General features: G+C 57.4%; 1 protein-coding gene across 1 annotated transcript in view; it reads left to right on the plus strand.

Moving 5' to 3' along the window:
* Positions 1 to 14,502: 14,502 nt before the first annotated feature.
* Positions 14,503 to 26,864, plus strand: part of LOC139037558 (uncharacterized protein ENSP00000471857-like) — a 59,749-nt gene continuing 47,387 nt past the window's right edge. Inside the window, exon 1 of the mRNA XM_070474637.1 lies at positions 14,503 to 15,253. The gene's annotated coding sequence lies outside the window, so the exon portion shown is untranslated. The remainder of the gene's footprint in view (positions 15,254 to 26,864) is intronic.

Consider the following 26,864-nt stretch of genomic DNA (forward strand, 5'->3'; position numbering starts at 1 on the left):
TCAGAGGGCACAGAGGCGCCCAGCTCTTCCCTGGGCGCAGGAACAGCCCAGAAACCCAGTGGCCTGGACGGGGGAGGAGCAAGGAGTACCCAGGCCCCTGGCAGGGAGGATCTTGATGGGGAGCAGAGGGGACGAGGCTTTCAAGGAAGGTGCCATCCCTTCCCCGACGATCCTGCCAGCCTCTGGGTCCCAAGGCTCACTGCCCTTTAGGCTTGTGGATCTGGACTCAGAGGGTCATGGAAATCTAAGACACTAGTGTGTCCAGGACCTGGGGCACCTCCAAAGACAAAGCACTTTCTTTTTGTTTGTAGTTTTTGTAGCTCGTTCACCACGTTTCTAAGTCAAAAGGGAACGCCCTCTGATCCCCCAGGCTGGCTGGCACGGTTGGCGCTGACTGCAGCCTGAGCAGGCACGTGGCAAACTCGGGCGCCCACTGCACTGTGTCCACGGGATGGGCGCCGTGTGCCCCTCCCTGCTGCCCTCTTCCTGCAGCGTCTCTGGGAGAAGGACACCCCCTCTGCTCAGGGCAGTGCACTGGGGGCAGGCCCCTCCCCGAGGTCACGTGGGGATGCAGATGCTGCTGGACCAGGGTCAGAGCCTCAACACTCACAGCCATCCTTTAAAGCTCCAGGCAGCTGAATCAACTCTTCCAGGAATAAAGTCAGGAATCTTACAGTTCAGAAAATGAAAGATTTGTCTAAGTTTTTCTTACTTTCTACCCTAAGAACATCTTTCCCTGGGCCAGGCCCTCCGTACAAACAGGGCCCTCCCAAGATTGGGAGCACCGACCCCACCAGGATTTCTTGCAGATCAGGCCCTTCTCATCTGACCCAACCTCGATGTAGGAGGAAAACCCAGGGGGACTGCTGGTCACCCCACACCGAGCACGCAACGCAACAGGCATGTTGCCCTGCAAAGCAGCAGCATCAGAGCCCGTGGGACCACTGCCCAGACGCGCCCGTCTCCCGGGATCATCCTGCCTCCCTTCGGCTGCCCCATCCCATGGAGCGCAGCTTTGGAGTCTTGCCTAGGGTTGTACAGAAGGGCCTTTCCTTCTTTGGTCTGGGTTTGTCCTGCCTGGGTGGGGAAGCTGCTGGAAGACTTCCCCAGTGAGGACAGTTAACCTGTGCTGGGAAGCGGCCTTAGGGCAGGTCTGGGGAAAGGCCAGCACACCTGGATTCTCCTGCAGGCTCTTAGAGAACCTCGTAAATGGGGGGCTGTGTGCCGAGTCCTGCCCCCGGGATAGCTGCTGATAGCGGGGAGATGGTGCTGCTTCACAGGGAGCTGAGGCAGCAGGACAGCCCCAGGCCACGCAGTGACCCAGCGCAGGTAACCCTTCTCTGGGGGGAGACCACAGGGTCAGTGAGAAAGTGAATCCTTGCAGGGCTGAGCGTCTGCCGGGAGCTGCACAGGCACATGTGGGGCGAGGGGGCGAGGAGGACAGAGGCAGACGAACGTGATGACCACACGCCCAGGCCAGGCACAGCCACTGCACAGCCAAGCGGGCCCTGAGACAGCAAGGCCCACAGACGCTCTGACGCTCCGAAGGAGCCAGGGGCGAACCCGTATTGTGAGTCTCAGCTCCATCATCAAGGATGTAAAATAATGACAGTGGGACTTCCCTGGTGGTCCAGTGGTTAGGACTCCTAGCCCTCACTACTGAGGTCCCAGTTTCAGTCCCTGGTTGGAGAACTAGACCCCACATGCCACAGGTTGCAACCAAAGATCTCGTTTGCCCCAAATGAAGACCTGAAACAGCCTAAATAAATAAATGAATGTTAAATAAAAAACTGAGATCAGATTCATGCTTACAAGAGGCAGGGAGAATTGGATAAAGGCAATCAGAAGGTATAAACTTCCAGTGATAAGATTGTAAGGTATAGTTCGGGCCGAGGCAGAAAAGGAAAGAGGACCTCAAGGTAGGTTACCTTTACTCAGGCAAGGAGGGGTGACAGTCGGCCTAACGACCAGGCTGAGCGCTGGGAGGGATCGGGGAGGCTCCATATTTATAGGGAGGTTTGTGGAAGTGATAAGGGAAACGTTAATCAGGCGGGATTTTGGGTATTCTTTAATTGAGATGGCATTTGTAGTCTGGTAGGGGATGATAAGTCTTATGGGCAGGTGTAGGGGGTGGAAGGTTTCTGGACAGGAGGTGATAAGTCCCAGATAGATGCAACCAGCCTGGAGCATCAGGGCGGAACTAAAGTTATTTTGTTTTCTCCGAAGTTAGACGATTCGGCAAGGGCCTTTGAGACTGTTGTTTTCTTTTCTAGGCCCAAAAGACTGCTTCAAAGATAATAGGTGGTAGGGATGAAATGTGCAGCATGGTAATTAACACTGCTGCATGGTACATATGAAAGTTTTTAAGGTAAACCCTAAGAGTTCTCATCACAAGGAAAATGTTCTTTACATTTCTTCAATGCTGTATCTGTATGAAGTGATGGAGGCTCACCAAGCCATTGTGATCATCATTTCAGGATGTGTGAGTCAGATCGCGGTGCTGCACACATTATCCTAACCCCGAGCTGTGTCAGTTACAACCCGATAAAACGGCATGACTGATGTCAACACTGACTGCACCAGTGCCCTTTGGGCCCTTTCCAGTGGCTTCCCCACTGGTCTCCCCAGGGCCTGAAGGTTGTGGGGCTATATTCACCCCCTCTTTGGCATGTAAGTGACCATGGGCAGTAATCAGCTCAGTGACCATGTGACTGCAATCCAGGCCCTGGTTTTCCTCTTGTGTGAGGTGAAGACTGGGACCAGCTCTGAGCCATCAAAGGCTCCCAGCCGGTGGTCCTGCCAGCGTAGAGGGATGTGCCCATCCTGGGTGCCAGAACGTGGGTGGGATTGGCCACCCCAGGGCCCTGAGGGCTTTGGTTTTATGGTAAAAAGTTGTTTAAAATTTGCTTTCTCCTTAACAAATACCTGTGTTTGTTTTAATTAACAGATATTGTTGAGAATGATTTATGATAAGAGAAATCATTTCTTGGAAAGTGTGTCCTGTGGGCATCTGAGGACCCTGGGCTGTGACAGGCTCTGTGTGGGGCTTAGGGGCAGCTCTGAGGTTTTTCCCAGCCCTGGATCTCCCCAGATCCACCTGGATCCTCCTGGATCTCCTGGGATCCACCAGGGTCTCCCCAGATCCACCTGGATCCTCCTGGATCTCCCGGGATCCACCAGGGTCTCCCCAGATCCACCTGGACCCGGCTCTGCTGCACTGAGGCTGTGGCGGAGGGCTGACGGATGGGCCCCTTTCCTGACCTGGGCCGTCAGTCCCTGTCTTCAGGTTTCCTGAGGGCGAATCCCAGAGCCCCTCAGGATCTGCAAAGAAATGAGCCTGATGGCCAAATGGCAAAAGAAAGAGCAAGAAAGTTCATGTGTAAATGTCAGGAGGAGAAAATGCTTGAAAGCAAGATGGGGGGACATCTACCTGGAGAGGAACCCCACAGGGGCTTCGACAGGGAAATGCGTTTCCTTCTTCAAGCTCCTTACACAGTGAACCATGTGAATATTCCAGGGAGCTTGGAAGGGGACTCAGAGGCCTCAGGCTGCTGCTCCGGGGTGTTGTGAAACTGGAGGAATGACTTAAGTGACGTCTTCTCCTTTCCCGCCCCCACCCGAAGGCCATGTGAGGCCACTTCCCCTCCTGCGTTCACCCAAGGGCAGGGCTCACGGCTGCTGTGGGCGGGGAATGGGGGACGAAGAGGGGAGAGGGGGCCGGACCGCAGCGGGGCGGGGGGGGTGGGGGGAGCAGGAGGCCTGGAGGGCCCCCTCCTGCCTCCTCTGCTCCTAGTCCCTCTAGTTTCCTCTCGCTTTAATACTTTTTTCCTGGTTCTCCTGTCGAAGACCCTCCAAGCATTTCTGGTCGCCTGGCCAGCCCACAGAGGGATGAGCGGTGTGTAGACTGAGAACACCCCGGTTTTAGGAAAGAGCCCCGCGGCCTCTGGTCCACTGGGGTTGATCAGTGAGGCTGAGAGGCGCAAGAAAGGATCAGACGATCCAAAGAGAGCGTTTACTCAGCTGCACAGCCGCAAAGGCAGGCAGTGGCTCGGTCTCCTTTATCACTCACATACGCCTTGCTTGGAGACGTGCTTGGCTTTGCTTCTTTTCCGTTTAGGTTTTTTATGTTTTAGGAACTCCAGCACTCTATTTGCACAAGAACTCTGAGCACGGCTGACCCCTGCTGGTGAGCTTGTGAATCACACCCCCAGGGGCATGGGGTCTCAGCGCCCTTCATCCTTTTTTCACCGGGATCGTTTGATACTTAAACTCCTTTGACTCTCACTTGAGACATCCTGGGTTCTCAGCAGAGAAGCCCAAAGCTCTGGGCCCCTGGTCGGAGAGAAAGGCCTTTGGAGTAGTGAAAGCTTGTTCTGCCCAGGGCCCCCATCCTCCCTGCAGTGCCCACCGTGCGCCAAGCCCGGCTTCCCAGGAGGGGTGGGTGCAGGGCAGACAGCGCGGGGCGCCAGGGTCCTTGGAGGGCCACGTCGAAATGTTGGACTCCCTCCTACCCATGGCTGCAGGAGTCACCCCAAGCCCATTGGCTTAGACCCACAGCAGTCACTCATCTTTTCTCCAGGTTCCTCACTCCATTTTTCTGGGGTTATGGGCTCAGCTGGATAGTTCCTGCTCAGACCACGTGTGTGATGCGAGAGAGTTGTCACAGAGACCACCAGAGTTGTCTAGTGATGATGGCTGGCCACAGTTGTCACAGGACTTCCTTGCCCACAGGGCTGGCAGCTGGCGGCTGGGACTGTTAGCAGGAACCCCACGTGCAAGATCCCTGGGCTAGGCTGTGAGGGCAGGCGTGCCAGGAGGGAATGCCTGGTCTTTTGGAAACCAGCCCAGAAGGCGCAGAGCTGGATCTCCCTGAGCTCTGCTGGGGTCATGGAGCCCCAGCCAGCTTCAGGGAAAGCGGACACAGACTACGCCCCCTTTCCGTGCACATGGGAGGTTCTAGAAGAGCACGTCAGGGGGCTGAGAAATACTGTTGCAGGTCTTTCGGGAAAAGACCATTTCCAGAGGCAGAAAGATTACTCCAGGTGGGTCCCTTCAGTAACTGCCTTCAGGGACGCATTTCCTGGGGAAGAAATCAGTTTTTACACATGGGGTGTTGCTAAGAGGAAACACGAGGGTTTAGAGGTATCCACTGAGGATTTTCCTGCGGCTCAATGGTTAAGAATCCGCCCACAGATGCAGGAGACACGGGCTCGACCCCTGGTCTGGGAAGATTCCACATGCTGCAGGGCAGCTAAGCCTGAGCGCCGTAACGACTGAGCCTGTGCTCAAAGCCTGGAAGTGTAACCACGGAAGCCCAAAGCCTGCGCTCCTGGAGGCCAGGCTCCACAAGGGAAGCCAGCGCCACGAGACGCCTGACGCACCTCAAAGAGTGCGAAGACCCAGCGCATCCATAAGTAGATAAATAAAAACTGTTTAAAAAGACAGCTCTTAAGAAAGAAAAAAGTATCCACTGAGCCATCCTCACTAAGAATGGCCAAAACATTTCACTGCAGAGGAGCCTCCGAAAAGGACCGATGCAGGCTGCACTCCTGGGGGTCCCCGGGGGGCTGTGACCATGCCCAGCTGTCCACCAAGGCGAGGCAGTAGTGGCCTTTGGGGGGACCTGCCAGGTGAGATTCTGCCAAGATGGACTCTCAGAGGGAAGAACTGGGCGGTGTTGCCGCAGCCAGTGGCTGAGAAGGGCCAGAGCCTCGGCCCTGCGGGGGCCCTGTGAGCAGTGGGCTCAGAGCAGGAAGCAAGCAGCAGACGCGTGGAGAGAGGCGAGACCCCTGATCACTCGGAAGCCCCCTGCAGGTGTCACACAGAGCAGGAGCAGCCCTCTTTGGGGACAGAACTGTGTTTTGATCAAACTCTGCATGCCCGACGCCTGGGTTAGTATCCTATCAGAGTTAAGTGAATAAAGGAAAGAAAAAAAGAAAAAAAAAGGAGGGAAGAACAGAGTCAGATGTAAAATAACAATAAAAATCTCTGCTGGTTTCCTAGTCACACCTGATCTGGTCAGTCCAGGAGAGCCAGGGGAGTTCTGGAAACATCCATGACTCATCCAGACAGAGTTAAAATAGTCTATGCGTGTATAGTGCATACTGGCATAAAAGTGTAAAGAGGCACAGGAAGGGTTAAGGCCAAGTGCAGACTGGCGGCCCTCTGTGGGAAGAGAGAAGCGCAACCAGCAGTGCTGGGGGAGCTTAAACTGTGTTCTTGAATTGCTTACTTCTTACACTGGATGCTGTTTACGGTGGTGGTGGTTAGAATTTACGTGTGGATGTGATTGGGCCCAGGTACTTGGCCAGACTTATTCTGGATGCTTTTGTTTCCAACAATTCTCATCACTTTTTGGCCATACGTCCCAGCATGCAACAGCTTAGTTCCCTAACCAGGGATCAACCTGTGCCCCAGGAAGTGGAAGCAAGGAGACTTAATCCCTGGACCACTTCCCTCCTTGGGGACAGAACTGCATCCCCTCTGGGAAAGGCCCTCTGGGTGTTTTTGGATGAGATTAATGATTCAGAGAAGGCAACGGCACCCCACTCCAGTACTCTTGTCTGGAAAATCCCATGGACGGAAGAGCCTGGTGGGCTGCAGTCCATGGGGTCGCGAAGAGTCGGACACGACTGAGCGACTTCACTTTCACTTTTCACTTTTATGCATTGGAGAAGGAAATGGCAACCCACCCCAGTGTTCTTGCCTGGAGAATCCCAGAGATGGGATCGCACAGAGTCGGACACGACTGAAGTGACTTAGCAGCAGCAGCCACATTTAGGTTAGTAGACTGAGTCAACCAAACTGCCCTTCCTAATGTTGGTGGGCCTCTTCCATTTCGGTCAAGGTTAGACCAGAACAAAGAGGCCGACCCTCCCTTGCATAAGAGAGCCTCCCTCCTGTCTCACTGCCTTCAAACTGGTACCTTGGCTTCTCCTGGGTGATCAAGCCTGGTGGCTTTCCGACCAGAACTGTACCACCAGCTCGCCTGGTTCTCAGGCCTTGAGACTCAGACTGGAAGTAAACTGTTGGCTGCCCCGGGTCTGCAAGCCGCCAGCCCCCTTGGGATGAGTCAGCTGTCATAACTGCCTGAGCCGGCTCTTTGCGATAGGTAAAATGAATGATGAATGAATGAATATCCTATCGGTTCTGTTTGTGTGCAGAACTTTGATGAATGCAACAGGTATGCTTGCTATGTTATTTTCCATACCTTTGGCACGTCTAAAATATTTCATAATAAAATTGTAAATAAATAAATGACAAATGGTGTTAAGATGTCAGATGCCATAGCAGTCAAGCAGAATAAGAGCTGGGAAGTGCACCCGAGACTCATCTCCCAGGAGGCCAGCGGCACGTGCAGAGCAGACCTGCTGGTGACGGCAGTGGGTGGGGGAGTGTGCACCCGGAGGAGGCTAGCTGTGCCGAGGACGGAGGCCTGGTCTGTGCGAGGGTCGGGGCAGGGTAAAAGAAGGGAGTCAAGGAGGTGTGACCTCACTTCTCCTGGTGGCTCCCACCCTCATTCTGTTGGAACTATTGGAGTCTGGTGCTTTGATCCCTGGGAACATTCCAGTAAAGATTCTGGAAATTGCATCCCTAGGGCACACAAAATGATTTTTAAATACCTAACCACAGGCAGATTCTCCAGATGTCAGCTTTCTTGGTAGCAGTTTTCCAAAGTGTAACACGAAGCCCTCTCATGGAAGAGGAGAGAGCACAGCCTTAATCACTCCATGTCAGCCCAGGTTCAAGGGACGCAGCAGACCCACAGAAACTTGTTCTCAAAGTTCAGTGTTTCCTTTTCTTTCCGGTTGAGTAGCTGAACTTGGCTGGTGGCATGTTGCTGACGGTTTCTTGGGCAGCTGGGAGCTGACCAGGCCACGGAGGCTGGAGGACACGCCAGCAGCCCGCCTCCCTCCTCCCAGAAGCTCCGTCTGGGTTTCATTCTGATTCCTCCTTGGCCTCATCCGAGGAGCCCAGCAGGTCCTAAGCCAGGCTGTCTCTTCCCACCCCTCCTAGACACCTGGCCGGGCCGCCCACACTTGGTCCCCAGCAGCCGGCAGGGGTCAGCAGCGTCCCGCGGATGGCTGGGGTCACCACCTCCCGGGCTGTGGGTCCTGGCGGGTCGGGGTTTATGGGGAGCTTCCTGCAGGGACCTCACCAGCTCAAGGCTCCCCTCCCTGGTGGGCGTGGGGGTGGGTGTGTGATCCAGACAGTGGCCCCGCTGATTCACTGCCCGGCTCTCTCCTGGGACGTTTTCACGTGGATTGACACATGCGATGCCGTGTGTGTGTGTGTGTGTGTGTGTGTGTGTGTGTGTGTGAGAGAGAGAGAGAGAGAGAGAGAGACAGAGAGAGAGAGAGAGAGAGAGAGAGAGAGAGAAGAGGAGAGAGATAACGCCCTGTTGAGGTTTTCTCAGGGACCTCGAGTTCCCGGCTGGGTGCATGCCCGGCTCGCCGAGGAGTCTCACGAGGCTGCTGTGCCCCACCCCGCCCCCCTCAGCTGGAAAGGGGGGCCCTCCGACTGGCCCCACCTTCAGAGGTCTCTGCAGACAAGCCCCGCAGTCAGCTCATCCTTTGTTTGCAGACTCGCGCCCCCCACCCCCAGCCCATGGCCCACTTTCTCCCGGCTCCGGAGGCCTCTGCCATCCCCCACCACTGCTCCAGCCCACCCCTGCCTCTGGGATGACCCCTGGCCTCCCCACACCCAGGTGGGGGCACCCAGAGAACCAGAAGCCCCCGTGGGATAGTTGCAGGGCTGGATGCGGACTCAGTTTGTGCCAGACACGGGCCCAGCCCCCTCGAGGCAGCCTCCACGTGCCGGGAGGACGCTGGCCTGCCCTCCCTGGAGGAGAGCAGCTGACCTGGGTGGCAGGTGCAGGCCGGCAGGCGTCCCAGCTGCCTCAGGGCACGTCTGTAACCAGGGAGGGGCAGCCGCAGCTAGCAGACACACGCGCCACCCCAGGCTGGGGGGGGGGGGGTCGCCCCAAACATGGGGGACTGGGGTCAGCACACACAGAGACCCTCCTCCCAGCATCCCAAGGAGGGAACCCCCTGCAGCCTCAGGGCCAGAGCCCTGTCCTCCTGTCTCTGCCCAGCCCTCTGGCTGCAGCGGCCGCTGCCTCCTCCCTGGCAGAGGAGAGCAGCTTGGCCCAGCCTCCACGGGCTGGATGCAGCTCCTGGAGGGAAGTCCCAGAAAGAAGGCTCTCCATACATGCACATGACCTCTCATCATATCCGTGCCTCAAACTGCAGGCAGTTAAAGGGCAGGGGGATATTCGGGGCTCCTGGTGTAAGCCAGGTGCCGGGTCCAATGTTTCACTGACATCATCTCATCTGCCCAACAACCCTGCCACATGTGTACTGTCAAGAGCTCCTGTCTCCCAGAGGACAGACGCCGGTCACGGTCACATCCCACAATCAGGATGCGGTGACTCGGAGATCCGGCTGCAGCCTTGACTCCATGGGGCTCCCCTGGTGGCTCAGACAGCGAAGAATCTGCCTGCAATGCAGGAGACCTGGGTTCAGCCCCTGAATCGGGAAGATCCCCTGAAGAAAAGCATGGCAACCCACTCCAAAATTCTTGCCTGGCGAACTCCAAGGACAGAGGAGCCGGTGGACTGAAGTCCATGGGGCCGCCAAGAGTCAGACACGATTGAGTGACCAACACACACACGACGGCAGAGCTTGTAGTCTCTCCCCAGGGACGGGCCTGACCCCTCTGGCCTCCTGGTGCACCACACCCTGGGGCCCATCCCTTCCTCCTGCAGAGCGAATTCCCTCCTGCCCCCACCCTCCACCTCTGCTCACTGTAGCCAAAGTCACCTCTACAACATCATCACCAGGTTCACTGGGCAACTCACATCCCACCCAACACACCCTATCGCTGCCCCTGGCCCCAGAGGGGACCCCGCGGCCTCCAAATCCTCAGGGGTCAGGCCCAGCACTTGCCCTGTGGGCAACAGCTCCCAAGCCAGCTTCCGCCACCTCATGTCCAGCCCCCTCCCGCAGCCCTAATGCGTCTGAATCTTTCTCTCCTCTGCCTTCCGTTCACCTGGGTGTTCCCTCTCTTCCCTCTTAAGACACTTGTGTTCTGGCCTCACCGTGTGGCCTGTGGGACCTCAGTTCCCTGACCAGGGACTGAAACCAGACCTTTGGCAGTGAGACCGTGGAGTTCTAACCATTGGTCCACCAGGGGATGCCCACAAGACACGTCTTAATATGTTAAGAATAATTACAGATTTATTAAGGGCATCTTACCATCTTACTTGTCATCACGTAACCAATACCTGGATATGTTCTCCTTGTAAAAACAACCCCAGCAAAGCAAACATACGGGAAGGATTAACAGGCCCCTGGGCCACTCTCCTCCAGCAGGAGCCCCTGCCATCAGTATGGAGACTTTCCAGAGCTCTCTGAAGACGTGTTTTCATACAGGTATTAATACAGTGCTCAGAGAAATACCCGGCTTTGTGGGGCATCTTTTGACATAACTTGGATCACAGTGTGCAAACTGTTTTGGAAATTTTACTTCTCTTAATGCAGAGCAATAAGACCCTGCAGTGGTGTTGTGTATGCTACCAGCTCCTATGCAAGTTCTGTGTGGAGAGACGCTGTATCTTACTTAGGTCTTGAGAGTCTAGCTTGGGCTCTGCTCTCTGTCACGTGAACAAAGCTGACTACACAGTTTACAGGGGCTTGTGTGAAAAAAATGTGGAATCCTGTGTTTAAAAACTTTGTAGGAATTTGAAGATGGCAACAGCAAAGCACTGAAGTGCGCACAGATCCTCCTCGGTGTGGGGTCTGTGTGACCGCACAGGTCTTGTGCCCATGAAGCTGGCCGGCCTGTGGGTGCTCCGAGTCCACGAGTCCTCTGTCCTGACCACGAACATTCCGGCCGCAGCTGCCACCTTGGGCCATGTCCCTGGAGTCCGTGTCCAGCTTTCCGCAACTGCGCTCTCTGCTCCAAGGCCAGAGTCCTGGGTCTTCTGCCTCCAGCTCCAGCAAACTCCTGTGGTCCGTGCCTGCTGGTAAGCATTGCCGAGGGGATCCCCACAAAGAGCGGGGGTGCTGGCAACATCATCCCGAGCCTCAGATGAGGGTCTTGCAGGAGGTAAGATGCGCTGAACTGATACCCAAGAGACCTGAGTTCTAGTCCAGCCCTGCCGATCAGCTTGCTCCGTGACCTGAGCGGTGTGTAGCTGGATTTCCTGGCACCTCAGTTTCCATTTCTGCTGAAGGAGAGAATGCGGTCTGACAGTCTTCTAGGCCATGCCAGCTCTGTATAAAGGTGATGCTAAGGAGCCAGAGGGGTAATAACTGACACATTTGCCATGTGCCACTGGTATGCCCACTTCATGCTTGAGACAGGCCTGAGGCAGGCACCGCTGTTTCCATTTTACAGATAAGGGAGTCGAGACTCATTAAAACTGAGAGAGGAAGTGTCCGGAGGGCGGACGCGTTCTAGAGCCCAGTGTGGTCACGGCTGCCCAGCTCTGCAGACAGAGCACAAGCCACGGACCCGCACGCTGATGGGGTGAACCTTCAGTATGTCAGCTACAGCCCACAGAGCCGCGTGAGCAGAGCAACAGAAGGAGGCGTTTGCGGCAGGGGATCACAGAGCCCGCCCACACGGCCGCCCGCCCCCTCGCTCTGCGCCCACGCGGCCGGGAGCGCGGGCTCAGCCCGGGGCTGCCCGGCTGCACGTCTCAGCTCCAGCGCCAGCCGGCCAGAGGACTCGGGCGAGCCCTCCGTCTCAGTTTCTCCACCTGTAAAACAGAGACAAAGATGAGAGCACTGTTAAGGGCTCAGGGCAGCAGCTGCCCCCAGCGGAGCTCAGAGGCCTGGGCTGAGACGACTGTTTCAGCTCGGCTCCAGCCAGAGCCGGGCGCCCGAGAGGGGCTGGCTCCGTGCCCAGCCCATCCGTGCCCAGCAGGCCCTCCCCTCCTGGTACCCGGAGAAGCTGTCTTTGGGCAGACGCAGGACGTCAGCTCGGCTCGCTTCCTGGGACAGACAGAGAGCAGCACCTCCCCCAGGCGCCCCCGGGCCCCCGGCGGCTCAGACCATCGACACTGGGCCTGAGGCTGGGTGGCCACGGAGGGCACAGCGCCCACACCCACGTGCCCCCACCCACGGGCTCGACGCTGCCCCCAGCTCATGGGTCAGGTGGGAGAGGACAGGGCTTGTTAGCGGATGGTCAGTCTGAGCACGGAGCACACAGGCAGGTCGGGGTGTGGTGGGGATGGTGTGAGACGTGTTTTCTGTCTGATCCACACGTCTCCTGTATGTGCTCGGCATGTGGAACCCACCTTCTCCCTTCCGCTCTGTCACTGAACCGCCACTCAGGCCCTGGTGGGGGCGGGGTCCCCCCGTGTCACCTGCCCTCCGGTGAGCACACAGAGGTTCTGGCAAGGGCCTGGCTGAATGTGGATTCAGTCCTCTGATGCCCAGTATTTTTCCATTGTCCTTCTGAGAAGGAAGCCAGAGATTCACTCTGACATTGTTGATCCAGTGCTTAAGAAACAAAGGCACTCACTGTGCTTCCACCCCTGTCAGCAGACCATCCTGCACACCTAAAAGGTGCAGCAGGCCTCGCGGACCACGTGGGATGTGGGTGCTCTGGCCCTGCAAAGCCCTGGGGTCCCAGACGTAACACCAGTGAGCATCAGTCCTCAGGGCTCCGTGGGCAGGAAGGCGGGTGGGGCCGCAGGAAATCAGGTCGGACCCGCAAGTGCCTCTCAAGCCACTCTGAGGCCAGAGGGTGACAACAGGCTGTTGGGCTGACTTTTTAAAACCCATTTGTCACATTGATGTTAATCCTCTTGTTAACAATCTCCTGCCCTGATTCAGATCAGCTCTAAGCTGGATGGAGGAAGAGGCCAGGGCAGCTGTGGGGCTTAAGGAGTCTCCGGGAGGTCAGTCGGGTCTGGAGGACTCCTGGGGTGGGGGGGAGGGGCGGTGCCGAGGCTGAATCCCACTGTCTCCCTCTCGGCCAGCCACTCCACCAGGCACCGCTCCACTCCCCTCAGCCTCCTGTCCCGGCAGCCAGGCCCTTGCTTTTGCTTCTTATTGATTTTCATATTTAAGGAAAATCCATTTGCTTGATTCAGAGCAACTGAGTCATCATGGGGTTTGGAGGAAAAGTGCTCACAAAGCAGGCGCTTGGCAGAGGCCTTTCCTGGGCGGGGCGGGATCCCGCTTCCCACCCAGACGAGGCTGTTTGTGGTCCCTGTGGCTCCTCACACGCGGCCCTGTCCCACCATCTGGGCTCAGGGCCTCCTCCCCACCGCAACCCAGGCCTGGTCCACTCCTCCCTGTGCCAGCTTGTCCACGCGCTTCACCGTCGGAGGTCCACACCAGGACATTCGGAGCAGAGCTGGGGGACTGGCATGATCGGCCACTCACAAATGGGAGGGAAGTACTGACCCCACGAGGGAAGAGACTTCACCCTCAGGAAACCACGGCTTTTGCCTTCTCCCCCATTCAGCACCTGGGAACAGCATCTTCCCAACAGATCAGTGTGGGCGGGGCCTGAGGGCATCCTCAGGGTGAACTAGAGGGCGGCTCAGGGGCTGCTGTGTGATCCTCGGTCCAGGCCTCAGGCAAGGAGCTCCGCCAGCCCATCCTGTGAGACAGGACACTGCTTCTTCTAAAAGGCTCCCCTTTGCAGGCCGGGGGACCTGTGAAAAGCAAGAGAGATTCCAGTTAGCCCATCACTGAATGCCAAACTGGATGCAGGCTTGCAGGACTAAGAGATCAAAATAACAACTAAGGTTTACCAAGTAGTGCCAGGCACTATTCTGCATGTGCCACCTAGATTATCATGCTTAATCCTCCCAACAACTGGACAAGATGGCAACTGTTATTACCTCATTTTACAGATGAAGAAACCAAAACGATCACAAAGAATCCGTTCAGGTTCCTCCCATGGCTGGTGAGGAGCAGACGGACTTGAGCCTGGGCACTCTGCCTTTGAGTCGTTACATCCACAGGGCAAGGACTCGCCTGTGTGTCCCTCTGGGACAGTCTCTCTGTCCCTCTCCCCACCGAAACAGACAACTCATTGCTTTCATGGGCAAAAAAGACATCAAAATCATTTTCTCTGATCAGTTGAGAACTTCCTCGATGTCACAGCCAGTCCACTGCCTAGCGCGCCCTTATCATCCTCTGTGTGCACAGCCACTGTGACCCGCGTGACTGGAGGGGTTGGGCAGGACTCTGCTGACCCTCTGCACACAAAGCATGTTGCAGGCGGACGTTCTGGGACCTCCCAGGGTCTGTGGAGCTGGCCGCCTCTGGGCTCAGGCTGCTGGCTCCTTGGTCCCACAGCTGCCTTTCTCAGGGGACGGAGGCTCCAGAGCTGGGGCCACCTGACATCCGCGGGCCTCCCTGGAGGCACGGTCCAGGGAATCCACGTGGCCTGGCCCCCACTCCAGCCGGTCTGCGGGTCCGCTGCTCGTTTCCTTTCCCCCTCCTGCCCTCCTCCCCGTCCCAGGACCTAGAAGGAGGCGGGACAGGCTAGGGTCAGGAGTTGGGATGGAGTCCCCGGGCGGGCGTTTCACTGAGCACAGCTACTTGCCAGGCCCTGCTGGAGTCTCCCCGCCTCTCTGCCCCCGCGTCCCACGCCAGACCGCGGAGCAGAGAGGAAGGAAGGGGGCCCGGGCGGAAGGGCGGGGGGCGACCCATCTGTCCCGGCGCCTCGGGACGGCGGGGCGGCCGCAGCCCGAGGGAGCGCGGGGCGGGGGCGGCGGTCCCCGGGCCTAGGAAAGGCCCGATTGTGCGGAGGCTTCCTGCCCCCCACCCAGCTCCGCCTTTCTGCGGCCGCGGAGGCGGGACGGAAGGCGAAGGCAGGAAAGGGTTACGGGAATAGCTTTCCAATGACAAAGTCTGGAAGGGCCCGGCGCCTCCGCCCCTCTGTGGGTTCGACTGGCACAGCGCGGGGGGGAGCGGGCGCTTGGCGGCGCAGCCTCCGCCCCTGGCCCGGGGAGGCGGCCGGCGTGTGCCCGGGGCAGCGGGTCAGCAGGCTCCGCCCCGCGCCCGGCCGGGGACGCACTTTGTTCGGGATGCCGCTTCTCTCCGCGTCGTGGGCCCGGCGCCGGCGGCTGCCCTAGTGCTACCCGCGGCCGGAGCGTGGACGCCGAGACTCCACGAGGCCCTACCCGGCGCGGGAGCCCGAGAACTTTCTTGCGGCGCGGTCCGGATGCGCAGCTGTGCGCGGCGGCGGCGCGCAGCCCAGGCCCCGGGGCGCAGGCGCGCGGGTGAGTGGTCCGCGCGGGGACCGGGGGGTCGCCGGGGCGGGTTCCGGGGCGGGGCAGGGGGGGGTCCTGCGGGGCTGGGCACGAGTCCCGGGATGTGGTCTTGCGCCCTCGGGAGGGTGCGCGCGGGGAGCGGGAGAGGAGCTGGAACAAGCACCCGAGATCCCCACGGGGCTGCGCGTCTGTGCAGGAGTCGGCTTGTCGGGGGCAGTCCTGGCCCACCCCGTCTGGGCCGCGTTTTCGTTCCCTTGCGGTGTAATTTAAAGGGTGTTGAGATCCTATGATCAGAGATACCGGGCGCTACGTTATTACACACGCGCGCGCACACACACACACGCACCCTGCCCACATCCACTTCCATCCTAGCCGAGCGCGGTGAACAGCCGGGCAGGTGACCTTGGTGGCTGTTTCAGAAAGCGTTCCCTGGCTCCAGGATGCGCGGAGAAGCGCCCTCGGGCCCGGCCTTGCTCGGAGCCCACCTAAGGGTGTTGGGCCCTGTGGTCCCTTCTGTGCTCAGAGCCACGGAGACTGGTCGGAGGATAAGGAACGGCCGGGTCTGCTCCGGGTCGAGAGGGGAGGCTGAGCGGCGGGGCGGAGGGGCGGAGGGGTGGGGTGCAGGGGTGACCCCCACCGGGCAGACGGGCTCCTCGCCCCGGCACAACAGAGGAACCTTAGCTGGCGAGTCACGGGACTCTGTTAAGAGAGCCCGGGGCGCAGTCGGCCCCGCGTCTGGGCCGCGCATCCCCGCAGCAGTGCCGTTTATCTGGCTTCCTGTTTCAGCGGTTGGGACACCATTGGCTCGTTCAAATTCAATGCTGAGGAGTCTGCGGCCTTGTTTGAGCCGCAGAAGCAGGGGGTTTGCCGGGGTTTGCCTCTTGTGAACGTCTGGGTCCCCAACGCGGTGTCCCCTGCAACTCACTTCTAATGGGGCCGCTGACTTCGCACAAAGAACCCTCCCCGAGTGGGCGGGGCTGCGGGTCCCTGGACCTGGGCTCCCTTCAGGTCGGGCAAGTGGACTCCAGCCTGCTTATTATGCATGCTTTGTTTTTCTTCCTGCCTTGAATTTGGGTTTGTGAGTCTTTGGGATTAAACTTGGAAATGAGACGGGGAATCACAGTGACTGGGCTTCCTCCCCAGACAAAGCGTCACAAAGGTCTGTGCTTTCAGCAGCGGTTTTGGGGAAAAGTTTTTTATCTGCTTGTAGTTGTGTGTCAGCCTGTGTTGCCCACTCCCTGGATAATCAGGGGGTGGGTGGTTCCTCACTTATGTACCAAGGGAAGGACACACAAGGCTTTTCTGATCTGCCCTCCAGCCTCTAGTTTCCCAAGCTGCTCAGGTTTAGAGGGAACAACCCCTCCCGCTGAGCTCCCCGTGGGTGGGTGTCACATTCTGCTCTGTGTGTTTATCTCCCTGTGATGCCCTCCTGCCAGCTCCTGTCTGACCACCTATAAGGCCCAGCGTCTAGCAGGCACCTTGTAAGTGTTTTCCTTCGCTTCCCAAACCTGGCCCCTTTCTGAGTCCATGGCAGCCTCTGGTGTCAGCCCAGCAGCTCTGGCCCCAGAATGGCCTGGAGTAGAAACATCTCTTGTCCATCTTTTAAAACCCATCTCTCTTCCTCTTTTCATTTTCCATCAGTGTCACTTCCCTTTTCTTTTAAAGTTCTTTTGACTTCTTAATGGGTTTGGCCTTTAGGAAAACGAGTCAAAGGGGTCTATTCCCATGCCAGTCCCCGCCCTGCCTGCCCTGCCCGCCCTCCCGTCCACAGAGGGCACTCAGGGGCCCCGGGAGGGAGCAGGGTGGCCACCCTGCTGGGCTGCAGACGCTGGCTGGGCAGGCAGGGCTCCGGTCTGCTGGTCCAGGGCTCCTTCTCTCTCAGCCAGTCACCTGTGTGCATCAGAGTGTTTCTCTTCCTGGTATCTCCATCCATAGATCTTAGCAGGTGTTACATAGGTGTTGGCAAGAGAGAGGAACAGAAACAAGGGAAGAGGGAGCATCTCAGTGGTGGAGCAGCCTCCAGCTCTGAGAGTCTTGGGGCCACAGAGAGAGAACTGGGAAATAACACTTCATTTTTCTGGCCCCAAGTCGCAAAACCATCTTTAAAAACACTTCTAGTTCCTTCTTCAACTTAAAAAATCCCCACCAACTTCTCAAGTGGAAAACACCCCCCTAAGAACAATTTCCGGGGCCTGGTTTGCTCCTCCCGCCTCCGGGGAAGGCTGATTCAGGCCCCATTTCCTCCAAGGGGCCTGGGATTTTGCTCCCAGTTTCCTGTGACTCTTGAGACATGAAGGGAGCTGGATTGCTCCTGGGTCCAGAGACCCAGGCTGCTCGGGCCTCCTGTGGGTGTGGCCCACACTTCATGCCCTTCCGTCCCCATCAAGCGCATTTGCTTTCCTTGGTTGTAATGAGACGCACTGACAGGCATGAAAAATTAAAGGAGCTGACACAGACTCCCCCAACCAGGACCGAGAATAACGAGATGTTTCCACCTCAGGAGGCCGCCAGACTGTCCTGATGCCCAGTCCTCGGACACTCTGAAAGCTTTCCTAAGTGGCGTTGTTTTCTTAATGTCTTCTTCAGATTATTCACTGCCAGTGTACAGAATCGCAGCTGACTTTTGGGCTCTGCTCTTGTCCCCTGAACATGTGTCTCTTCGCTCTTGTGGCTTCTGTGTGCGGATTCTTTGGGATTTCCCAAAGGTGGGGTTGTGTCAGCAGTGAGGAGAGATAGCTAAACTCCTTTTCCGTGAAGATGGCTCTTGTTTCTGCTTCTCCGCTAATCACCCTGCTGGAACCTGCCGCGCAGAGCTGAGCCGGCAGCCCCGACCTGTTCCTGATCTGAGAAGGAAGCTTCCAGTCCTTACCACAGAGTAGAACATTTGCCGTGGGTTTTTCATAAATGCTGTTTATCGTGTTGAAGAAATCCCTTCTAATCCAACTTTCCTCGGTGTCTTTTATCAAGCACGGGCGTTGGATTTTGTCAGATGATTTTTTTTCTGTGTCAGTTGAGGTCATCATGTGCTCGGGTGGGTCACACTGATTGTTTCTCTTGTGTTGACTTTCCCTTGAGTTACTGAGAAAAATCCCTCTGAAACATTTTTTACACTTTCATTTCTTTTATGTAAAAAACTGAAGAAAATTGGACAAAGTGCTAACATTTTGTAGTTGGGTGGGTTGATGCATGTTTATTATATTTTTCTTTATACTTATTATACTTTAAATATTAAAAGTTTATTGTGGTTCAATATATATAACATAAAACTGACCATTTAATGACTCCAAGCGAAGTGTTCTGTGGTACTGAGGACATTCATGTAGTCACCACCACCACCAGAGCTAGGGCTCCTCTCGGTAAACGGCGCCTCCCAAGCTCCACCCCGCCCTGACCTGCCACCACCAACCTGCTTTCTCCTGTGAACCTGAAAATTTTGTTAAAACTAGAAAAGTCAGGACTTGGAGGCATTGGTGGATTAAAGGACCCCACCCCACCTCCATAGGGAACATCTTAGAAGGATTCTGACTCAGATCTTCTTGACTTATCAACACTGTGCCAACCACTGTCCTGACATCAGAGCGCGACCAGCCCAGGCGTAGACACAAGCTGGTCCAGGTGTAGACACGAACTCACCCAGGCATAGAAACGAGCTGACCCAGGTGTAGACACGAGCTCACTCAAGTACTGACATGAACCAACTCGGGGTCTTCCGGGGGCCAGGAGGACACAAGACCAGCCCAGCATGAGCTGCGTTTCTTTGGCTCAGTGGTGGCCTCACTGGGACCTTGGACAGGACAGGTCCTGGGCTTCCCTCAGCTTGGACATGCCTGCCATGTGACTCTGGAGATGGTGAGGGTGAGTGGTTGAGATGATTTCCTCCCCGGAACCCCAGGCTGGTCACTGCTTGCAGTGATGCAACTCCTCCCCATCTGGACAGTAAACTGACCCACTTTTCATCCCTCCCCGAATTTTAAAGTCCATTTGTAACCAGAATAAACACCAACTTCTGTAAGAATTAAACTCAGAGCTGGAAAGAACCATGTCTTGGAGCCCCATATTTGCCTTCCGGACACTACGGGCACCTCTAAGCCCTCCCCCAGGGTCCTCAGGCCGGGACCCCTCTGTGGCCGGGGAACCCCCGCGACGGCATGCTGAAACCACCTGGTTCTGATTTGGACGCCCTATTAGGGTTCCTCTTGGATTAATCTGTGGTGGGCATGACTGCCACCCGCTGGTGGAGATCCCAGGTAAAGGGGCTTTTCCCAACGCACCCCTGAATGAAGTGGGGCTAGCAGTAAGCCGAGCGGAGAAGCGTGGCAGCCGTTTAGGGTGTGGATGTGGCCCTGGGCTCTTCCCCCATCCCATCTCCCTCGGATCGTGCTCATTGGGGTGATCTCCAGTACCTTCTGGGAAGATGGGTGACGTCACAGCAGGAACTTGACCGTGAAGCAAGGCAGATTGGGAGTCAAGGTTCAGGTCTTGACTTCGCAGTGAAGTCCTCAGCTCATGGTGGATACTCCACAAATGTCTGCAATTAGGGTCACACTCTGCCCCCGAGCTCGTGTCCACAGGACTGTAGGCGGACCCAGCCGAGGCCCTACTTCTCCCCAGAAGGGTGTGATGAAAAGGCCTGTCTCCTAAGACGCTGCTCCCCACGCTCCTGGTCTCAGCCCAGCCTGTCCATCACAGTGATCCTGGTGGTCTGGCCAGGCTGGGAAATCCCCTGGGGGAGCAATTGGGTGACAGGAGCTGTGGAGCCGGCCCCCTCCCTGGGACGGTCACCCGCAGGCCAGCCGGGACCGCCCGCGTCCAGGGCAGGCAGCTCTCTGCTCCCACTCCCTGCACGTGCCCTCCGTGGGCGTCACAGCTTAACAGCCAGGCAAGACTGCTGTCCTGCCACAGGCGCTGCCCTCAGGAGCTGGACGCAGCTGGAGGGCAGGAGGCTGGGGTGGCTGGCGCCCTTTGCCCCTCGCTGTCTGAACCCCTCACACGCTCTGCGGGCCCCTAGTTTTGCACACCCAGGCAGAGCATAGAGTAGACCCTGGGAGGTGACTGTCACGCCGGTGCCTCTGCCCAGCTCACTGGTGCAGATAATTGAGTTAGCTGGGCAGGAGGCTGGGCTCCAGGTGCTGCTGAGATGCCAACTGTTCTGTCTGCTTTCCTTGGACAAAACAGACAGCTGACCTGCCGCCGGGCGCAGCCCCAGCTGGGACCCACCAGCAGCTGCCCGGCTGGCCCCGTCTGGGGTGGTTCTGGGGGTCTCCGCCTTCCCCTGCACCCCGCCCGCAGCACAGATGCCCTTGGGGGACGGTGGCAGCTGTCAGGTCAAGGCCAGCCCCGATCCCTCAGCCCTGAGGGGCATGGCAGGGGCCTTTCGATGTGGGAAGGCTTTTTTCCCTGAAAATGTTTCATTTTGAAAAATGTCTGGTCAATAGAGGTCAGTGACTGGCACAGGGTGTGTCTGGAGTCTGCCACCGTTTTGCTCTGAAGCCGTCTCCCTCTCCACCTGCGCTCCCATCTGCACGTGCAGTCTCCCGAGCCAGAATCCACGCGTGACCCGAGGGCACGGACCTACAGCCCCACCGTCACCCCAGATGACACCGGGCTGACAAGTGTGTCCCATACAGTCACATGGAATGACACCAGACTGACACACGTGTGTCCCCCACAGTCACATGCAATGATGCTGGACTGACACATGTGTGTCCCCCACAGTCACATGGAATGACGCTGGACTGACACACGTGTGTCCCCCACAGTCACATGGAATGACACTGACGCACGTGTGTTCCCCACAGTCACACGGGTGACAGTGACACATGTGTCCCCCACAGTCACATGGAATGACACTGGACTGACACACGTGTGTCCCCCACAGTCACATGGAATGACACTGACGCACGTGTGTCCCCCACAGTCACACGGGTGACACTGACGCACGTGTGTCCCCCACAGTCACATGGAATGACACCAGACTGACACACGTGTCCCCCACAGTCACATAGAATGACACTGGACTGAAGCATGTGTGTCCCCCACAGTCACATAGAATGACACTGGACTGACACACGTGTGTCCCCCACAGTCACGTGGAATGACACTGACACACGTGTGTCCCCCACAGTCACGTGGAATGACACTGACGCACGTGTGTCCCCCACAGTCACGTGGAATGACGCTGACGCACGTGTGTCCCCCACAGTCACACGGGTGACACTGACGCACGTGTGTCCCCCACAGTCACATGGAATGACACCAGACTGACACACGTGTCCCCCACAGTCACATAGAATGACACTGGACTGAAGCATGTGTGTCCCCCACAGTCACATAGAATGACACTGGACTGACACACGTGTGTCCCCCACAGTCACGTGGAATGACACTGACGCACGTGTGTCCCCCACAGTCACGTGGAATGACGCTGGACTGACACACGTGTGTCCCCCACAGTCACATGGAATGACACTGACGCACGTGTGTTCCCCACAGTCACACGGGTGACACTGACACACGTGTGTCCCCCACAGTCACATAGAATGACACTGGACTGAAGCATGTGTGTCCCCCACAGTCACATGGAATGACACTGGACTGACACACGTGTGTCCCCCACAGTCACATGGAATGACACTGACGCACGTGTGTTCCCCACAGTCACACAGGTGACACTGACACGTGTGTCCCCCACAGTCACATAGAATGACACTGGACTGACGCACGTGTGTCCCCCACAGTCACGTGGAATGACACTGGACTGACACACGTGTGTTCCCCACAGTCACATGGAATGACACTGACGCACGTGTGTTCCCCACAGTCACACAGGTGACACTGACACGTGTGTCCCCCACAGTCACATGGAATGACACCAGACTTACACACGTGTCCCCCACAGTCACACGGGTGACACTGACACACATGTGTCCCCCACATTCACATGGAATGACACCAGACTGACACACGTGTCCCCCACAGTCACACAGATGACACTGACACACGTGTGTCCCACACAAACGGGTGACACTGGGGTGACACACGTGTGTCCCGCAGTCACACAGATGACACTGGACTGACGTGTGTCCCCCACAGTCACACGGGTGACACTGACACACGTGTGTCCCCCACGGGCGGTGTTCACATGACCCAGTGCTCCCTCCAGAGGGCCACGCCTCCCTCCACCTGCCCTGTTGGGGTCTGAGCTGTGGATTTCTCTCCCAGAATAGGAACTGCAGTCATGACCCCTTACACTGGGCCAGGCGTGCCCTCAGGGCAAAGCGCTCTGAACTGAGCTCACAGCCTCTTAGTGAGGTGGGCACTGGTCTTCTCCCCGTTTTACTGGTGAAGGAGCTGAGGTTCAGAGAGTTAACCAAGCAGCCCCACCAGCACCAGCGGATCCAGGCTGCAGGTGAAGTGAACGTGTATTTGCAGAAAGTCTTGTTCATGTGTCTTGCGTTCCTCATCCTCCCCACCTTGCCGTGTGAGGCCTCGGGACCTTCTGTGCCGCCCCTGTCTCACCGAGGAGGAGAGTGAGAGGCTACAGACCACACTCACCGGCCCCAACCCTGAGCGTGACTTGTACTGTCCTCCTGAAGCAAGTTAAGTGCGGGTGGTGGCCTCTGGGGAGTTAAGTGCGGGTGGTGGCCTCTGGGGAGTTAAGTGCGGGTGGTGGTCTCTGGGGAGTTAAGTTCGGGTGGTGGCCTCTGGGGAGTTAAGTGTGGGTGGTGGGCTCTGGGGAGTTAAGTGCGGGTGGTGGCCTCTGGGGAGTTAAGTGCGGGTGGTGGTCTCTGGGCAACGGAGTATCAGGTGTAGCCTCGGAAAGGGTGGGAAGGGAAGGGCAGGGTCCCCAACACACTTGTCTTGCTCGAGGGGCACTTCAAGAGAGTTGTCGAACTGTCCTAAAACAAGAGACTGCAACTCGAGTCTATAGGTGGAAAATAACCAGTAAGAAGAATGAAGATCAACCTTTGGGAGGAAGAGACACAGAAAGAAGTTCTCCTTTTCTACTGCTTTGTGCTGTGCTAAGTCACTTCGGTGGTGTCCGACTCTTTGCGACCCCTTGGACTATTGTCTGCCAGCCTCCTCTGTCCATGGGATGCCCCAGGAAAGCGTGCTGGAGTGGGTGCCGTGCCCTCCTCCAGGGGCTCTTCCCCACCCAGGGACTGAACCCGGGTCTCCTAGTCTCCTGCACTGGCAGGTGGGCTCTTTACCACTAACCCTACCTGGGAAGCCCTCCTACGATTTTGTCAGGTAACAATAGGTATTTTCTAAAGATGACAAAACAGGGAGTCAAGTTATTGGCATATCGTCCTGGGTCGTGTCGGTCATCCCCCAAACAGGTGGCTGCGGCGGCTCCCTGGGCAGCAGGCCGGCGCTGCACGGTGAGGATGGCTGGGCTGCACTCGGTATCCTGGCGTCTGGACATGAGGGGGATGGACAGGAGGCTGGCCTGGCTGGCGATGCTGAGCCCAGACCCCAGGCCCACTGGGCACTCTCACCGGCCAGAGCCCTAGGACTCTGCACCCACACTCTGCACCCCACAAGGAGCACTGATATTTTTGTTGTAAAAATTTTAAAAACACCTTTCAAAGTCTTTGGACATTGGCAATGCATTTCTTAATCATTTAATATTGGCTATTTCTTGGTAACCCTAAACCTCAGCAGAAATTATTGTGAGGTGAGAAAACATTTACCTACCACTTATTTTCAAATATAATGCTTTGTATGAAAAGTAAATTTAATTATCGATTCAGTTGGCACGTTGTTAGGGTTTATAGATGCAGTCACTTTGGTTAATTTCAGTTTTTGCGATTTTATTTTGTATTTTGGGAACCTGGTTCCCTTGCGGGCCTCTGAAGTCTCCTCGGCCCCGGGCCTTCTGTTTTAGAAGCTAGTGGGACTGGTGAATGCAGAGGTATCCCTGAAGGTTGTGCTGTGAGGGCCTGTGGCACGCAGACCCTCACGGCACAGTGTGGGCCGCTGTGGCCCACCTCGTGCGTGAAGCTGAGCCGGTCTAGAGCCCCGAGAGCCTGGTCCCGCGTCCCTGGCTGCTTCTTTCTGAAGCCTCCACTGTGGAAGCTCCTCTAGTTTTGTGAACAGCCCCCACGGGCTGACTTCCCATTCCAGGATCTCATCTGCTCCTCCTGGAACCCCCCTGAGGAGGCAGGACCTACGTCCCCTTTCTGCAGATGGTCAAGCCAGGACCCAGAGAGGGTCGGACTGTATGGACATGAGTTTGAGCAGACTCCGGGAGACAGCAAAGGACAGGGAAGCCCGGCGTGCTGCAGCCCGTGGGGTTTCAAAGAGCTGTGCACGACTTAGTGACTGAACAACCATAATAGAGAGGGTAGGTAACTTGCCCAAAGCCACACAGCTCTAGGGAATCGGGTGTGACTGGGATCCTTGTTCTTTCCTTGCCCCCAGCCTGCACAGCCGTGGTGGGCAGCGTCTTCAACGGCCCATGGATGTAAACTGCAGACGTTATACCTGTTACACAGAGGCAGGAATCTCTCACATCGACTTTTTACTAACTTTGCTATTGCATTTACTTTGACAAGTCCTTAAGATTTGTCTTTTAAGAGCAGCTACTTAATCTTATCATCCCTGCAGACTAGTCTAAGTTAGACTTAGTCTAAGGAACACTGCGATAGAGTTATATTTTAGGTTGTGTTTCTCATTTTCTCCTCAGAGTTGAAAATAACTGTTTTGCATGAACTTAGTTGTGCCGTCTCGGAGAAGGCAATGGCAACCCACTCGAGTACTCTTGCCTGGAAAATCCCATGGACAGAGGAGCCTGCTGGGCTGCAGTCCATGGGGTCACGAAGAGTCAGACACGACTGAGTGACTTCACTTTCACTTTTCACTTTCACGCATTGGAGAAGGAAATGGCAGCCCACTCCAGTGTTCTTGCCTGGAGAATCTCAGGGACGGGGGAGCCTGGTGGGCTGCCATCTATGGGGTCGCACAGAGTCGGACACGATTGAAGCCACTTAGCAGCAGCAGCAGGAACAGTTGTGTCATCTGGCGATGCAGTGAGGACTTTGGGCTGGCAGCTGGCTTGGAACTGATGCCCCAGCCCTCCAAGTCCCATGAGCCCAGGTCTCTCCGCTGCTACCCAGCTCCTTACCACGTGTCACCACAAGGCCTTGTCTCTCAAGACCACACCACCCTGAGTCACCCCCATTTCCTCATGCTGGCCGTGGCCCCTGACAGGCCCAGAATGTGCCCCAGGGTTGGCGTGACTGGGGAGACGGTGGAAAGGGCCCCTCCAAGCCAGCCACAGGGGCCAGGACGCCAGCCCCACGTCCAGTGGAGACAGAGGCCTCCGTGTCTGGGTCTGGGAGGGCAGTGGGCCCGCAGGGCTGGAGAGGGTGGAGGAGAGCCTGCTGGGCTGGACTTGGAGCTGCAGCAGCCTGAGGGTCCTGGCTCAATCGGGCCAGGGAATCCTGGCTCACGGATGCCTCAGGGGACGCGGTGGGGCATCCATAGCTGGGTGGCTGCCTCTCCTGGGGGGCCGTGGGCGTCCGTCCTTTTCCCGGGCAGCCGTGGGCATCTGTCCCCTCTCCTGCCCACAAGAGCCCCCGCTCCTGGCCCTCCCTGGCCACTGAGCGGTCCCCTCCCACTGGCCACGACTGTCATCCTTGGTCTGGGCACCCATGGTGCCCCCAGGGCCGTTGCACGTGTCCTCAGACGGCAAACGCCGCTGGGCCAGGTGTTGGGGACAAAGCAAGTTGGCCGCAGATGCTTGGCTGCCCAGCCCTGCGGACCATGCTTCTGGGTGGATTTGTGCCTGGGGGGCTGTTTATACCTCCGAGCAGGGCGAGGGAGGGGGTGGCTCTAAGTTGTGTGGTTCTCTGGGCCTCCTGGCCTGCAAGCTTCTGGGCAAGGATGGGGGGTGCAGTGCAGGGACCCGGGCCCCTGGGCACAGCCTGGGCACCTCCCGGCCTCTGCTGTCTCCAGGGCCTCATAAACAGCCCCGGCTTTGCAAGGAGGGTTCACGGGTTTGGCCGAGGTGGAGGACACGGGAAGCTGGGAGATTTGAAATGAGGAGCTCAAGCCTCAGGAGCCGAAGTCTCAGGGTGGCCGTTGCCGTGGGAGCAGGGCGCCAGGGAGGGTGGAAGGGAGCCCAGTGTCTTGAGCCAGGAGGGCCATGCCCTCTGCCCACCTCACCCGCCTCGCGTCAAGAGGTGCCGGCTGCTGCCCCGAGCCGGCTGGCCGGGCCCCAGGCAGAGCCTGAGCAAGAGCCGGTCCAGAGAGAAGTAGGAGGAACCCCCTCCCCCACCCCGCTGTCCGCGGCCCGCCACACAGTCCAGGCGCTCCTTTCCCTCCAACCCAGAGGGAAGGGACCCTTTTCTCCTGTTCCCTATTCTGTGTTTTCATTGAGGCGTGATTTACAGGCAGTGCGATGCACGTTCGCAAGTGTCCGTCTGCTGAGCTATTAACACTGAGCGCCACAGTGCAAACCCAGGACGATTCCCTCGGCCAGTCCCCATCCTGCCGTGGGTGCCCTGCTGTGCGCCTGTCGCCCCGGACTCCGCGGGCCAGACTGTGCAGCGGGCTCGGGTGCGTCTGGCCTCTTCCACTCAGTGAGTGGCTTCCAGGCCTCATCCACGCTGAGGGG

This window comes from Odocoileus virginianus, chromosome 11 (genome assembly GCF_023699985.2).
Source record: "Odocoileus virginianus isolate 20LAN1187 ecotype Illinois chromosome 11, Ovbor_1.2, whole genome shotgun sequence".
In the NCBI taxonomy this organism is placed as follows: Eukaryota; Metazoa; Chordata; class Mammalia; order Artiodactyla; family Cervidae; genus Odocoileus; species Odocoileus virginianus.